Here is a 13,345-nt window from a genome sequence, read left to right on the forward strand (position 1 = left end):
ATGCTCTACTTTTAACATACCCACTCTGACAGACATTGAACACATCATCCAAAAAGTAAATCTAAAAAGTTCTCCATCCGAAATTATCCCTCCTTCAATTTTAAAGAATTTTTTTTCCTGCTTTGGACCCTTTATACACGCCTTTATAACAAAAAGTCTTAAAACCGGAACTTTTCCTCAATCATGGAAAACAGCCACAATACTCCCCTTAATAAAGGATCATAAAATAAGCCTAGAAGACCCTGCGAATTATCGACCCATAGCCAACATCTCTTTTTTGGCGAAAATCACTGAAAGAGTAATATTTAATCAACTGTCGGATTTTGTAGAATCAACCAACGTATTGCATCCTAATCAAACCGGTTTTAGGAAAAACCACAATACAGAGTACTCATTAATAGGTCTCACTACAAACACTATCTATAACTTAGATCATCACAACTCGGTTATACTATTTTCCCTTGATCTTTCGGCGGCTTTTGACACTATTGACCATTCTCTTCTTCTGGACAGACTAAAAACCATAGGCGTTTGTGATCTTGCATTACAGTGGTTTACTTCTTTTCTAAGCAATCGATCATCCTTGGTACGCTTTAATAATACAACCTCTAAGCCTTTCTCACACGACTATGGAATTCCTCAGGGTTCTATTCTATCTCCTTTACTTTTCAACATCTTTCTTTCACCACTATTAAGCCTAAGTCAATCAATAGGCTTTACTGTATATGCTTACGCCGACGACATCCAATTAACTCATCCTTTTAACCCCGAAAATCCCAACGAAATATCTATAATTAATCAAAAATTAGAAAAAATAAAAAATTGGCTCACGCAAAACAGACTAGCCCTAAACATAACAAAAACTATTTTTCCCAATGAAACAGGGACTAGAACTATCAGCCCCATTTTTAATAGATAATACAATTATAACTTTAGTATCATCACTAAAGATACTAGGGGTCATCATCGATGACAAATTTTCCTATCAAGAACACATTAACAACACAGTCAAATGTTGCTTCTACCGTTTGCGTTTGATTCGATCCATGTCCAAATTCCTAGAACCTAAATCTCTAAATATTTTGATACATTCCCTTGTTATCGCTAAGCTTGACTATTGCAACTCCCTACTGTTAAACATTACGCAAAAGGAAAAAAAACGCCTACAAATAATCCAGAACACTGCAATTAAAATTATTCATAACGGAAAAAAATATGACCATGTAACTCCTTTTCTTATAGATTCGCACTGGCTTCCCATTAATCAACGCATAACATATAAAATATTGCTTTTGGTATTTAAAATATTATCCACCAATGAACCTCAATTTATCGACCGACTACTAATTCCATACAACACGACTCGTTCTCTTCGTTCCACAACTCAAGGGTTGCTTATGGTTCCTTCTTTAAAAGTTATTGGAACCAGACGTCATGATATATTCTCAGTAATGGCCCCTCTTACCTGGAATTCCCTACCTTTATATATAAGAGAAACAAAAGACCTCAAAATATTCAAAACCCATTTAAAAACTTTTCTTTTTAAAGCTTCTTTTAATCTTTAAACAAAAAGTTTTCCTAATAATTTTACCCCAAACCTCATGTTTTTCCCCTTACTTGGCTTTTCCTTTCTTCTCATCTGAAGAACAACAATTTTGTAACTTTTTCCCTCCTTTTTCCTTTCCACATGTGCCCGAGTATGTTTGTTTTGTCAGTTTGTTTTTCCCCCTTTTTTAAAAACTGTACAATTTATATTTTATTGTTAATCGCTTAGTACGTAATAAGCGATGCATCAAACCTGATTAAACTTGAAACTTGAAACTTATTTGGTAGCAAACTACAGGCAAAATCATCATTTTAATAGTTTGGACTCTCCCCCACCAAGAAAGATGTAATGGGTTCCAATGCTCACACATTTCTTTGACTTTCAATGATAAGGATTTTTCATTTACTGTCATTGTGTCTTCCAGAGGGTTGGAAAGATGAAGAGTTTTAAAGGCTATACACAAACTTTTAAACAGACATCTATACTGTACAGGAAGCCATTTCCTTTGTGGAACCTTTTGGTGCTATTTGGATTTTGTTGTTTTGGTAGTTTTGAATAAAATCCTCGCCTGATGTCCATTTTTGACCTTTGCAGCTGCACCTCTAAGTCTCTTTTTTACCATTCTCCTTATGTTGTCATAGTCTCCTTTTTCAAAGTTAAGTGCTGTTGTATTAGATTTCCTATGTGAACTTATTCCAGGGAATATATTACATTGCATTACATTGTACTTAGACCACGTAGCCATTAGTTCAACGCGGTTTACAAAGGATTACTAACAATGGTCACAATGGGAGAAATAAAGAAAGTTAAGTAGTCAGATTTTGTCAAAAGATAGGTCTTCAGTTGTGTTCTAAACTGTTTGTAAGAATAAGCTGTAGGCAGGAAGGTTCGAAATTCTTTGGGTCGCTAACATGTGGTTTAGAAATTTCTTTGTTTTGCAGCCCTGAACAGGAGAGTTAAAGAGGGATGACTTTTTCTGCTGTGTCTATATGAAGCTAAAGAAAATCTGTTAACCATCGCAGCCACTCTATCTACATCTGAGTGAGCTGCTGCTTTGTAACTTCCCCATGAGAAGTTCCTCTCTAAAATCACTGCTCTCTTTTTTCCCTTTAGTTTCACGCAATTCTTGAAGGGCTAAGCCCAAACCTTTCATCTTATTCTTTTTCTTCTGAACTATTCTAGATGTGACATATATTAAATTGTAGCCAGTGTTTATATCTGTCTGTCTGTATGTATTTGTATTTGTGCATGTCTGTATCTAACAAAAACAAAAAACAATCTGCAGGCTCCTATGTACGAGATGCAGGCAATGTTTATTGTACCAAATGTTTTATGCAGTTAAAAATACCACCTTATATCAAACCAAGAGAGCCGATACGGTCTGTGTTTCAGATATGAGTATACATAAAAAAACATGAATTGGTATGCTAAATTAATCAAATAAAGATCCATGTGGACAAATATATGAGATCAAATAGACTTATGAAATTAAAAAATGGAAATAATGTGCGGAAAGAGTAAGAAGATGGAAACTAGTGTGGGTATAATTCATGCATCCAACAACACGGACTGGAATATACTTGGTCATGGAATGAAGCCCTCAGTAAGAATTAAAACAGCAACCTAATACAGGTAGGTACTTTGTCATTCATCCAACAACACGGACTGGAATATACTTGGTCATGGAATGAAGCCCTCAGTAAGAATTAAAACAGCAACCTAATACAGGTAGGTACTTTGTCATTCATCCAACAACACGGACTGGAATATACTTGGTCATGGAATGAAGCCCTCAGTAAGAATTAAAACAGCAACCTAATACAGGTGGTTACTTTGTCATTCATTGGGCTTCAAACCGTATTTTTTTAATTAATTATTTTTCAATGCTTTTAAAATTTATAGGTTTGCTATTAATATATATGCAAACTCGTATAAAGCGACACTTATCTTTCTTTGACGAGTCGCTTGTCAGCTGTGCTCGAACTATCGGCCCGACGGGACCCGTTTCGCCACTCTGGCTTCTTCTGGGGTCAATGTAGTCGAGCTGCAACATTAAAAAATATAATTCTAGTTAATCTATTTAAACAAATATGTTACACTAAAAAGTTTGACCCAGCTTGAAAATTAGTAACGGTACTCACCGCTCACAGCATGACCTGGCTTTACAGATCAAACACACATTTGTGCGCATGCCCTTTATTCAAAAACGGCTATGACGTCAAAAGCCGTATGAACACCAATTTTTAACTCGTTCTATTTATTATGGTTATTATTTTATTTTGTTCAAGGAAAGCGTACCAATCAATTGAACTGTTTAAGCCATGAGGCTTTAAGGTATTGAAAGTAAAAATCCATTTACATTCAGCCTGGTGAAGTTTCTTTGGCCTGTTGCCTCCCCTTAGTGTTGGTTCAATCGTATCAAAGATCTTTAAACTTGTGATTTTTTTCTATGCAATGTTCTACTAGAGGAGCCGAAGTTTTTGCATTTTTTAAATTGGATTTGTGTTCTGAGAGTCTATGTTTAAATGGTCTAGTAGACATACCGATGTACCACAAATTGCAAGGGCAAATAATTGCATAGATTATATAATCCGAAGAGCAGGTCAAAAAATGACTTATGGTAAAATCCCTTCCATTCTTTGGATTGACAAAAGACTTTGTTGGAATTACCATCTCACAAAACACACACTTGCCACACTTAAAAAACTCTTTAGGAAGCAGGCTAGAAGTGCGATTGATTGTGGATTTAGGAAGTGCTGGACTCAACAGATCTTTTAAGTTCCTATCTCTTGCAAACGCTATTCTGAGTTGGTCTTCATGGAACACAGGATGAGATTGAATAAGACTCCAATTGTTTCTGAGAATGGCAGCAGGCACATTGCCTCTAGCTGAAAACCGCAAAACACAAGTTTGTACTATTTCTTGTTGAACTTTGTTTGTGATGTCTTTATTTTCTAAAAGAGCTTCCCTATTGTAATATCTCGCTCGCTTATAAGCCTGTTTTAAAACAGTTTGGGGATAACCTCGTTCTGTCAATTTGATCTTCAGTTTTTTTGCTTGTGATTTAAAATTCCTTAAAGAAGAACAGTTTCTCCTCAGTCTGAGAAATTGGGAGAATGGCAAATTTCTTCTAAGAGCAATCGGATGGCAGCTCTTAAAATCCAATAAGGTGTTCCTATCCGTAGGTTTTAAATGGACATCGAACTCAAAATGGTCGAGTTCTTGTGTTATAATTAGGTCCAAAAAAATGATCTTATTAGAGGCATAAGTCATTGTGAATTGAATATTCAAATCACAGCTATTGAGCCAACTTTTGAACTGTAATAAATTTTGTTCAGATCCTGTCCATAGCATTATGACATCATCAATATAACGATACCATTTATAGATGTGCACATCAAAAGGAGACTGCTTAATCCATGTGATTTCAAAAGAATTCATAAAAAGGTTAGCAACGGAGGGGGCAAAAGTTGCCCCCATCGCGACACCCTTCTTTTGTTTGAAAAAACAATTGTCAAATAGAAAAAAATTTTCTTTCATTGCTGTCCTTGTAAGGAAACACAAGAAATCTGAAGGAATTGAATGAGGACGACTGCGAGTTTCCAAGATGTTCTGGATAACAGATAAAGCTTCATCCTGGGGAATGGACGTGTATAAAGACACAACATCAAAAGAAACAAGCAAAAAAGGGAAATCCTCCTTGGGAATGGTGTCTAATTTGTTGATGATGTCCTTTGAATCTTTTAAATAAGAATCCATCTTACTGACTTCAGGTTTCAAAAAATGGTCAACAAATATTGAAAGTGGTTCCAAAAGGGAGCCACGAGAGGACATGATCGGTCTGCCAGGAGGGTTGGACAGACTTTTGTGAATCTTAGGCAGAGTATACAGAACAGGCACTGTTGGAAATTTAGTATTCAAAAACTTGTGGTCTTTGAGGGTTAAAAAACCTTCTCTCAATCCCTTATCGGTTTCAGTCAAGATTTTTCTCTGTATGCGTTTGGTGGGATTTAAAACTAGTTTTTCGTATGTTTCTTGATCACTAAGTTGTCTGAAAATTTCTTGCAAATAATCTTTTTTATCACTAACTACAATAGCCCCGCCTTTATCTGCTTTCTTTATAATAATTGAACTATCTTTTTTAAGTTCAATTAAAGCATTTCGTTCTTCTCTAGTGAGATTGACTTGATGGCGGGGATTAGTATTGAACCATTGTGTGATATCCCGCAAAACACATTGTTTGAAAGCATTGATGACAGGATCGAGAGGGATTGGAGGAGACCACGTGGACGGAGGATTAATCACAGATCGATCACTGGAAACTGTAGTATTATTAAAGAAAACTGTTATCTGTAGCTTTCTTAAAAATTTCTCGAAGTCCACATTAAATTGAAATAAATCAAATTGAGTCGATGGAACAAAAGAAAGGCCGTGAGATAACAGCGAAATTTCATTATCTTTCAAATCCCTTTTTGACAGGTTGATTACCACTGGCCTTGTCTGGTCTGTGAACGTGTGTTTGGTCTGTTTCGTTGAGCCCCTCGTCTGCCTCTTACCCGGCCTCTCCTGGGGGGTTGACCTCTTACTAAAAAAGAGGAAGAATTGCTACTTGTAGAGCTGGATGTAGAATGGCCGTCGGAACTGGCGGAATGCACGGTGTCATCCGGTTTTTGCATATCTTTTTTAAACATCCAAGAATAAACTCTATTGGCTGAATAATCCTGTTCATCCCTCTTGAACTTGCGAACCTTGTTCTTTTTAATAGACTCCTTCATTTTAGATATATTATCTTCCAAATTCTTGAAATGGATGTCAAAATCATTACCGTGGAGAGAGGATTTTAAAAGTATTAAATCAGCATCTAGTTTGGCTTTTTGTTCATTGACAATCTTGTTGCTGTGTTGAATAATTAGCAACATTAAATCCAATGAACATTTATTTAATATCTTATTCCAAACTTCTACAAAGCCACTGTCTTCTTTAAAAATTTGTGGAGCTTTGTTGATGCGGAGACCTCTCGGGATTCTCTCTAATTTGCAATATTCTATTAGCATGCTACTATTTATCTCCATGCTAATAATAGACTTAAATAGCTTGGTGACGTCATTCCAAGGTGAAATAAAAGAAGTGGTAATTTCTGTGATATCAAATTGTGAAGGGACATTTAACAATGATCCCATAACATCAACTGAAAAGCTATGAGCGCTTTTCCACTCTTCAACCATTTTGATTTAAAGTGATTCACTACTGGAAATGAATGGCAACCAGTCCCTTATCTACAGACAGTCATCCAACAACATGGACTGGAATATACTTGGTCATGGAATGTACTAGGTTGCTGTTTTAATTCTTAAGCAATCACAGGTTACTGAGGGCTTCATTCCATGACCAAGTATATTCCAGTCCGTGTTGTTGGATGACTGTCTGTAGATAAGGGACTGGTTGCCATTCATTTCCAGTAGTATAATTCATGCATGTAACCATGGTGAACATGATAATTTGACCTAAGTGTTGAAAATGCAAAAATTCTAATTAGCTTGTGTTTATGAGTGTGAGCGTGAATCTGAAAAACTAAGAATAGAAATATAAAATTCTGAAAATGCTCCCAAATCTGTGAAGGGCCAAAACAATGTGCTTAAATATTATGCAACATTACAAATGATACGAAAGTGGCAACCAACAATGCTAAACTTGGGTCAAAAACGAGTGAGTGAAGACAGGCTGAAGAGATCTATGATAAAAGAATAAATAGGTGAAAAGATAAAGACAAAAGGGGACCTACCATGGTTGCTAAGAAACCGCAATGAAAGGTATAAAACTGAAGTAAAAGGAGAGACAAGATGGCGTCTGGAGCAGGACGCTGAGAGGAGCACTCCCATCTCAAGGTCTACTTTTTCGTTAAAATCTTTTTTTTTGAGAAAATTGTTTCCATGCCGAAGAGAAGGGGGAAACAGAGGGGTGTCCCTCCACCTACCTCCGGATCCTCGACGCCGAGACAGACTGTAATCACTGCTTTTACAGTACAACCTTCCACTTCGGGCGATTCTGCTGTTGCTGCGAGCCGGGAAGCTCACAGCCTGGACAGCGAGATGTCTCTCTCGCTGAGCCCGCGAGGACCGCATACCCCTCCCAAACCCGGGGAAACGTCGGTGGAGCAGAACATGCAGGAGGGCTCCCCTGGTGTAAGGAGAGAGGCATGTTCGTTTGCCGCGATAAACCCGGAAGTAGTTACAACCACGCTGACCCCGGCGTCGGAGGTGCAGCGTTCAGGGAGTGAGGAGCCTCTGGCAGCGAATGGTAGTGAGGTCGTAGGAGCCCAGAGTCTTTCTCTTGGGGCAGAAGCTATAGAAAATCTGGCTGCTATCTCCTCCCTCAAGCCATTGGTGAGACCTCAGGCAGTAACACTGGATTCCATCTGGACTGCAATAGAGAATCTACATCTGGTATGCACTAACTTTGTTTCTATTACCTTGAATTCTACCACTAGGATAAGTTCGTTAGAGACTTCTATTCAACAACATCAAGTGGATCTTAAAAATTTAGAGAAAGTAACAACCGAGACTAAGAATTTACTTACTAAACAAATGACAGATAAAATGATGATCTTGAGGAAGATTGAAAACTTAGAAAACCAACAAAAAAACTTGAATTTGAGAATCCTTAATTTTCCGGTTGCTAAGTTTATGCCGCCTCAAGAATTGTTTAAGAATTTCATGTCGACTGTATTAAATATTCCAGAAGCAAGTCTTCCGCCGACACAAAAAATTTATTATTTAAAACAAATGCAAAAGGAAAAAGTAGTGGAAACTGAAAAAACACAATTGGATGTTTCAGCCATTTTGCAATCATCTGATATTGAAACTCAGGGGCGGGCAACATTATTAGTCTCTTTGGTATTTCTACAAGATAAAGAAATGTTGTTGAAATTGTATTTTAATTTGAAACAGGTCACCTATTTAGGTGAAAGGATATATATATTTCCGGATGTCTCTAAATGGACACAATCTAGGAGGAAAAAATTTTTGATATATCGACCAAAGGTGATTGCATTGGGGGCAGTGTTCCAGTTAAGATTTCCCTGTAAATGTTTTGTCTCCTATCAAGGGAGTAAATATATTTTCTTTGAACCTGCCCAATTAGGTTTTTTCCTGGAGGGTAAAGGAATCTCTAAACAGTCCGAATGAAACAGGTTATTAATGCGGTATTAATTAATGGATAGGATAACATCTTATACTGCTCTATTTTCTAATTTGTGATTTTCTTGGGTATATGTTCCCCTTTCCCGAGGGGCTTTATTTAATTTTGTCTCTTCTCCTCTAATTGTGGACTGTATTTGATGATTGTTTTCATTGTATATTTTGTATCTTAGTTTTCTAACTAAGTAAGATTATAATTTTGTATTTCCTTTAACATCTTTGTAAAATGGGATGTAATAAAATGATAAATTTAAATCTCAAAAAATGAAGTAAAAGAAAAAAACTAGTTAGAAGTGGATGAATAAAAGGTTAAAAACGTCCAAATACAAAGTAAAAACATGTTATAAAATATATTTTAAAAAACTTTTGGTTTAAAACGTATGGTTAAAAAAAGGCGAGGGAAAAAAACATAACCCATCAAGTAAGCCCAAACATGTTACTTGGAACAAGGGGGGCAGAAATTATGAGCACTGCTTTTCGGTCTAGGCGCCATTACCGGATACCGTCATTATTGCATACAAAATCACTTCTATGGGTAACGTTTGTCGTTTGTATTACTGCATTCTACTATAAGTGTGTGCAAAAATAGCATTGAAGCCTGCCGGGGCTCGCCCTTCCAGCAGTCTAAAAAGGCTCATTGAAGATACATGAGCTCTAAAATATAAAGGAAACTAAACTTAAAAATGCTAGAATGGTAGGATAAGAATAGAAATGTAAACTTACCAACCACCTGTATGGTATTCTTCCGCAATTCAAATATACGACGCAAAACTAGTCAAAGCAAAACAAAAACGCCACGGGAAACTTGCAGATAATAAAGAGGCCGGCTTATAGTGTGGATAGCTGCGATTGGCTAAAAGGCGTGTCCTAGGATGTCTGAGTGGCAGGAAGTATATGTGTCCCTTAAAGAAATATCGCAATTGTAAAAAAATTTGTATGGTTAACAGAAAGGATATCACAGAAACATATAAAGCAAAGAAATGTGTTTAGAAAAGAGAAAGGAAAGCTGAAATCACCATATAAGTGAACAACAAAAGAAATATTTATGTGTAAAAAGCTGAAAGTAGAGCTGAAGTACCCATATGAGTGAAGGACAGTCATCAAGATCAGAAAAACAAGGAGATGTAAATAAAAGCACAAAAAACAAACCAATCTCATATGGATACTATCTAAAGAAATAGGGACATATAAACATTGTCTGAGAAGTTGCAAAAATAGATGTAGACATTAATGTACATAGTGGCTTTACCATTTGAGTCTATATGTAATCTATTAAGAACTGAAAATAGTGTCAGACAAACTGATCTTAAACATATTAGGGTGTTATTCAAAACTCTTTACCCATAAAACATTTGGTACAATAAACATTGCCTGCATCTCGTACATAGGAGCCTGCAGTTTGTTTTTTTGTTTTTGCTTTTCGCTGGCAGTACTGCAGTTTTTGTTGGATTCTTTTGTGTTGTCTATATCTAACACCATATTTCTGTCTGTCTGTCTATCTATAATTCTGTCCAGTTTCTGTCTATGTCTGTCTGCCTTTGTCGATTGATCCCAACAGAGTGAGTTGCTGCTTTGTAACTTTCCCATGAGAAGTTCCTCTCTAAAATCACTGATTTCATTCTTTCCTTTAGTTGTACATTAATGATAAGGTAAGCCCAAACCTTTGATCTTATTCTTTTTTCTTCTGAACTATTGTAGATGTGACATATATTGAATTGTAGCCAGTGTTCATTTCTGTCTGTATGTATGCATATGTTTGTTTGTATGCGTGCATGTCTGTATCTAACACCATCAATCCACAACGGCATATTATAAACTTCAAAATGCCTAATTTCTAAGTGATCTTTTTTCAGATAATGCCTTTCTAAGTACCTCTATGGTCTTCAGTTCCTGCCAACCACCAGCCAAATTATTTGAAGGCTAACAGTATATTTCTGTCTGTTTGTCTGTCTATAATTCTGTCCTATTTCTATCTATGTCTGTCTGCCTCTGTCAATTGATCCCAAAAGAGTGAGTTGCTGCTTTGTAATTTTCCCATGAGAAGTTCCTCTCTAATATCACTGCTCTCGTTCTTCTGCTTAGGGCGAGTATTATCTGGTAAGTCCAAGCTTTTATTTTTCTGAACCATTGCCAAAGTCAAAAGTATTGAATTGGTGTTATTGTATCAGAAAATCTTGCTCTTTGTAGCCACTGTGTCTACCTCTGAGTATGTAAGTGTCTGGATTCATTTATCTGTCTATATTTGTGAGCATTTGTGTGTTCATATGTTTGTCTGCCTCTAATGACTAATCCCAACTTTGATGCTTTGTGAGTTTCCCATGAGAAATTCTTCTCTAATATCACTGATCTTATTCTTCCCTTTAGTATTTATATCTGGTAAGTCCAAGCTTTTGTTATTCTGAACTATTGCCAAAGTCAAAAGTATTAAATTGATGTTACTGTATCAGAAAATCTTGCTCTTTGTAGCCACTGTGTCTACCTCTGTGTATGTCAACGCCTAGAACCTCATCTTCCAAAATTATTCTTTCATTGTTTGGTAATCTTCCTTCTGTAACCCGTATATACTGATATTCTCCATTGTATCCTGTTATCACTTGATTCTCTGCTATGTAATTCTTGTGGAAAAATCCAGATATCTTATAATTTATAATCCTCTACCAGACCATGTAAAGTACATGAATCACTGTTACGTAATTCTCTCGGTAATGTCCAGATCTCTTATAATTTGTAATCCGCCTAGAACCGCAAGTGTCTGGATTCATTTATATGTCTGTGTTTGTGAGCATTTGTGTGTTCATATGTTTGTCTGCCTCTATCGATTGATGCCAATAAAGTGACTTTACTGCTCTGCTACTATTTATTATTATTTCTATTGTGCTGAAAGGCGTACACAGCGCTGTACATTTTAACATACAATAGACAGTCCCTGCTCAGAAGAGCGTGCAGTCTAATTTAGATAGGACATTTCAGGGTTGGGGAGATTATGTAGAGAAAATGATATAGTAGGTCTAGGTATCTGACAGCAGTTTGCGAGAGCTTGGATTTGAATACTACCAGGGATGGGGCATGATGTATTGATTCAGGCAACCTGTTCCAGGCGTATGATGATGCAAGAAAGAATGGACAGAGTTTGGAGATGGGTACAGATAAGAGGGGCTTGCCTGATGAACGGAGATCACGGGGGGTAGGGAGCATAGGGGGAGATAAGTGAAGACAGATATGGGGGGCTTCAGAGTGAATGCACTTGTAAGTCAGCAAGAGGAGTGTTCCCCCTCCCACTGCTGCAGTCAGCAGGAGAGAATGTGAGAGAGAGAGAAAATATATATATAACATCTTAGATCACAACATATGTAATAATCATCAAGTCCAAGACTATTCAATGCAAAGTCTTCTAAAAATTAATTTAAGTAGATTTCAAATTAGAAATGCATAAAGCACATAAAGAACCTCCCAACATCCCATCTAATTACAGACCTATCGCCAGCATCCCGTTAATCACCATAATAACTGAAGGGGCGGTAAATGCAGAACTCACCACATACCTGGACAAATTCGACATCTTACACGACAACCAATCGGGCTTTCGCTCTGGCCATAGCACCGAAACCATCATAGCCTCTCTACTTGACTACCTGCACTCACTCTTCAGCCAGGGTTCCAGCGCCCTAATCTTGCAACTTGACCTAAGCAGTGCTTTCAACCTCGCCGATCACACTATTCTCCTAAACAGCCTTGCACACATCGGCATCTCCGGACAGGTTCTCAGCTGGTTTCTAAGTAATAGATCTTACAGAGTGATCAAGAACGACTCTTTCTCCCACAGCTGGGACAATTCCTGTGGAGTTCCCCAGGGCTCACTACTATCCCCCACCCTATTCAATGTCTATCTCGTCTCCCTGGGAAACCTCCTGCACAGCTTCAACCTCAAATTCTTCATTTACGCAGACGATATCACAATAATCATCCCACTAACCAGTTTCACCCTAGAGCTGCTTAACTCTATATCACACTTACTCAAGCAGATAGAACTCTGGATGCTATCCTATAGACTAAAACTAAACGCAGACAAAACTAAATTCTTCCTGGCCTCCCCCAACGATAAAATCAAAGATACCTCAATTCAAGTGAATGGATCGGACTTCCCCCTAGAACAAACCCTAAAAATACTAGGAGTCACCCTAGACAAACACCTTTCCCTTGAGAAGCACACCGATCTTACCGTCAGGAAAAGCTTCTCGGCGCTCTGGAAACTCCGCACCATAAAAAAATACTTTGATGACAACTCATTCCGACTGTTAGTACAATCCTCTATTCTCAGCATCCTCGATTATTGCAACATCATTTACCTAGGCTCCATGAAGAAAACCACCAGGAGACTAAAACTGATTCAGAACACGGCCGTCCGCCTTATATATGGCCTAAACAAATGGGAACATATCACCCCTTACTACCATAAACTGCACTGGCTACCATTTGAATCCAGAGTACTATTCAAGTTCGCATGCCTCAGCTACAAAACGGTGTTTGGTCTATCCCCAAGCTACCTCATCCCCCACTTTAAATTAGATCACAATAATAAGAACTCTCGCAGAATTCATCTATT

The sequence above is a fragment of the Geotrypetes seraphini genome, chromosome 2 (assembly GCF_902459505.1).
Source record: "Geotrypetes seraphini chromosome 2, aGeoSer1.1, whole genome shotgun sequence".
In the NCBI taxonomy this organism is placed as follows: domain Eukaryota; kingdom Metazoa; phylum Chordata; class Amphibia; order Gymnophiona; family Dermophiidae; genus Geotrypetes; species Geotrypetes seraphini.